A 4,656-nucleotide genomic window follows, 5' to 3' on the forward strand; every position below is an offset into this window, starting at 1 on the left:
TAAACACTGACATCTTTATTTAACCTAAATCTGTAATTACAGTTATTTAATTTTAGTTATATAATTCATATACATTTCATTTATATCATTTCATATCATTTAGTTATATAATTTCAAATAGACAATTTGATTTAATAATAACCCAATTTGAGGCAAAAACTGAATGTTCTGACTAGCTTTGTGAAATTATACTACATGCCTGAACGAAACAAACAGCAGAAGCTCTGAATGAGACGCAGATTCACTCTCTGACAACAGCGCATACCGCAGGAACGGTATAACGGAAAATATTAGTGGTTTTGAAACCGTGAAATTTCAAATCGCGGTATACCTTGAAACCGGTAATCGGCGGATGCCTAGTTGTAAGGTGTAATGTTTAAACAGCTTGCCACACACACAAGAGCTCCAAGCAGGATCCACAGGCTGTTTTTAGAATGCGGAATTCCGTTGTGACTTTGACGCTCGCAGGACATTATGATGTTCTGCAGGGGTGAGAGTTCCACACCCTCATGGCTGCTCACTTACAGTCATAAGTGTTTTTATAGCATAGAGTAGAATGAAAAAGTATGACTCATTACTTTGCTTGTGAGGACATCCCCAAATGAAGGTTTTCTCAGATTTAGCTCACTTCTGGAGGCAAATTGTGTAGCTAATACTCTATCAGACAGACACAATCACCTACACACAGACTGGGTGGTCACAGCTCATTGTGACACCACTATGTTGTGAAGTACATATGCTTCCTGTGATGGTAAAAATTTCTCTTACATATCACTCAGATTGCTAAATGCATTGATGACACGCCTTGAACATACCTGGAACAACAGTGTACAGGCCCAAAGATTTTGCTTAAAGGAATCGTTCACTCAGAAATGAAAATGTACTAAAACACCATCAGGCCATCCAAGATGTAGATGAGTTTGTTTCTTCATTCAGATTTGGAGAAATGTAGTATTACATCACTTGCTCACTAATGGGTCCTCTGCAGTGAATGGGTGCCGTCAGAATGAGAGTCCACAAGTAATCCACATGACTCCAGTCCATCAATTAACATTATGCAAAGCAAAAAGCTGCGTGTTTGTAATAAACAAATCCATCATTAAAACATTTTAACCATTGCTTTGCTAAAATATGAGTCCTCTACCCAGAACATTGATTTCTTTAGTGAAACAGCTGTCTTGTCTGAATCAGGAGAGAAACATGCACAGATACAGCACTGATTACAAATGAAAATGGTCCAAAACAGTTCTAAGCAAATATGTTGGTGGATTTAGATGTGAGAGGACATCAGGGTTGGATTTTTTTTCACTGGAGAAAGCATTATGGATTTAAAAATGCCTTGATAGATTTGTTTCTTACAAACATGCAGCTTTTCGCTACACAAGACATTAATTGGACTACAGTCGTGTGGATTATTGTGATGTTTTTATCAGCTGTTTGGACTCTCATTCTGACTGCACCCATTCACTGCAGAGGATCCATTGGTGAGCAAGTGATGAAATGCAATTTCTCAAAATCTGTTCTGATTAAGAAACAAACTCAACTTCATCTTGGATGGCCTAAGGGTAAGTATATTTTAAGTAAATTTGGATTTTTGGGTGAACTATTCCGTTAAATTCACAGGGCCCAGGACTAAATTTTAATAGGTGGGCCATCTGAGTCCAATATGGAAGCAATCCTATAGTGCAGTGATTGTCAACCATGGAGTCAAGTTTGTAAAACAGACAAATAATAAAAAACTAAAATAATATTGTCATAAATCCATTTTTTTTTCAGTTCCTTTTTATAGAATGAAAACAAACTGTTTAAAATGTTTGCACGAGTTGTTTTACTCAGTATCAGGCACTAATATGGACAAAACATTTATATACATATATGTATATACACATAAAAATTGTATGTGTCTTTATGTGTAGCTAACTAGCTATATACTACTAAACTTAAAAATTCAAAGCATAAGTTGAAGAGTTGAAGAAATGTTGAACAACAACAGGTAATGAAAAGGTTATTAAATTCTATAAATGCTATTTTAGTTAATTGTTAGCCTATATTGTAATTATAATTAGCTTAAGATTGCAATATAAATGTGAAAAGACAGGTATATGAGAGTTAAAGAATTGAAATACAAATAATTGGATGTGTTTAAAAAGGCAAGATTGGACACCATCTGCTGGTGGTTTAACAGAAGACAACACAATTATGGAGAGAAAACAAATATGTGTGCAATATGGATAGTCAAAACAGTAGTACACAATGAACTGTTTTATTATAAAAGTATCACAATAAAACCAGTTACAAAGCACACATTTTTCCCTCTGTACAACACTGCTTCACAGGGTACAGACATAAATACCAATTTACAGCCAAAAAAAAATAATACATTATAGTGCCTGTCAAACCTTTAATTTGGGGTTTCAGATGATTTTGTTGCTTTTTAAAAATTATTCACTATAGTATGAAAATATTACGGCAACTAAACACATTTTGGTGACACGAGTCCCCAAGTCAGTTCAAAGGTCAAAGGCCATGTTTAAAAAATTTCAAAAAAAGAACAGAACTGATCTTAGATCAGCATATTATCTGAGTGATATTTTGTTTTATACAGCCTGAGTTCACACAGCAGAAGGGAATGAGATTCAATGTATGTCACTACAAATATTTCATGAAGGGCATTGGAGGCATCTGGTTATTACAATCCTCATACACACTTCCTGTAAAGCTCCTCAAAGTCACATAAACAAACAAACAAACAAACACACACGCACACGCACACAGAGTCCATCAAAATCTAGTCAAACACTCCAATCGCTGCCCAGGACTGACCTTCCTTCCTGTTTTTTTAATCAATCAAAAATGTGAAAGAGAGAATATTCTCTCAAAGCTTATTAATTTTTGAAACAGAACCCGTGAGCAAAAAATAGGAATTACAGGTAGCACCACTAAATGCGAAATAAATCCAATCACCACCCCAAGTAATGCTGTACATCATAGCTGAAGGGTTGCGGGGCAACAGTAGAATAGGTCTTTTCGGAGGTTTTTTTTTATAAAGAGAAGAGTTTTTTCCATTATCCAACAGATCGGATTGGTCAAGAGGGTCATAATAATCCAATAGTCCTCTTCATCCGCTCGTCCTCTTCCTATACGTCATTGCATTGCCGCTACAGATGAAAACCCTTTGTAAGCAAATGGCTACAGGAGGAAGTCTGCACGTTATATATACTGAAGGTGCTGTTCTTAAACCGGATTGTTTGTTAAAATATAATAACAAAAGGAAGCAAATAGTTGAGGCCAGACTTATCAAACCAGACAAATTGTGTATTCAGTAAAAATTCTGACAATAAGCACTTTAGCAAATCGGCCTGAGAATGTAAAAATGTGAAGTCCAAGACATCGTAAACCTAAATATTGAGTTTCTTAAAGGGTTAGTTCACCCAAAAATGAAAATTTACCCATAAATTACTCACCCTCAAGTCATCCTAGGTGTATATGACTTTCTTCTTTCAGACGAATCTAGTCGGAGTTATATTAAAAATTGTCTTTGATCTTTCAAGCTGTTTAATGGCACTCAGCGGGTGTTGCATGCATCAGTCCAAAAGAAGTTAAATAAAAAGCGCCCATCCATAAAAAAAAAAGGGGTGAACAAAGTTTCCTTACTATAGCAAAGGAAAACCAGGCAGTCTCCTCTTGGCTTATATAGAAATCCTCCAACATTCTTCTTTACAAATCCTCGTTTTGTACTTCTAATAAATGACCGTTGTTTTGTTTAGATCTCTCCCCTGCGCTTCCGCGTTCGTCACTTCTGAGCGGCGCGTGCGCAAAGCCGACCTCATACGTCATCCGCCCGGAGCTGCTTCCGTGTACAACTGTTGGCGCAAGCTACATTAAAGTGATTATTACGTTTTGAATATGGATATTTTTCTTACAAAAACGCATCGATTCGCTACAGAAGGCCTTTGTTCACCCCTTTTTTTTATGGATGGGCACTTTTTATTTAACTTCTTTTGGACTGATGCATGCAACACCCGCTGAGTGGCATTAAACAGCTTGAAAGATCAAAGACAATTTTTAATATAACTCCGACTGGATTCGTCTGAAAGAAGAAAGTCAAATACATCTAGGATGACTTGAGGGTGAGTAATTTATGGGCTAATTTTCATTTTTGGGTGAACTAACCCTTTAAACAATGCGCAAGTGTCTCACAGCACATATTCTGTGTAATGAAGCCCGCCGTGTTTGTCTCTAGTGCACACACGTGCCATATAAAAGGCTAATGCTCCGATTTAAAAATAGAGAGTGAATTTTGAATACTCGCTTGACAAGCGCGTATGCGAATGACGTCATAGTCTATAATCGATTATGGTCAATTACTGCATCGATGCAACAATTAATTTCGACACCCCTAACACACATGCATGTATATATTTAAGAAAAAGATGTTATGTTTATATATTAAATATATTTAATTATAATATAGATTATATGAATATAAAAATATTCATGTAAATACATGTAAATATTTTCTAAATATATACTGTATGTGTGTGTATTTATATAAGCATAAAAATATACACAGCACACACACATACAGTGGGTACGGAAAGTATTCAGACCCCCTTAAATTTTTCACTCTTTGTTATATTGCAGCCATTTGCTAAA

This window comes from Sinocyclocheilus anshuiensis, unplaced genomic scaffold, assembly GCF_001515605.1.
Source record: "Sinocyclocheilus anshuiensis isolate Anshui unplaced genomic scaffold, SAMN03320099.WGS_v1.1 scaffold103, whole genome shotgun sequence".
Classification (NCBI taxonomy): Eukaryota; Metazoa; Chordata; class Actinopteri; order Cypriniformes; family Cyprinidae; genus Sinocyclocheilus; species Sinocyclocheilus anshuiensis.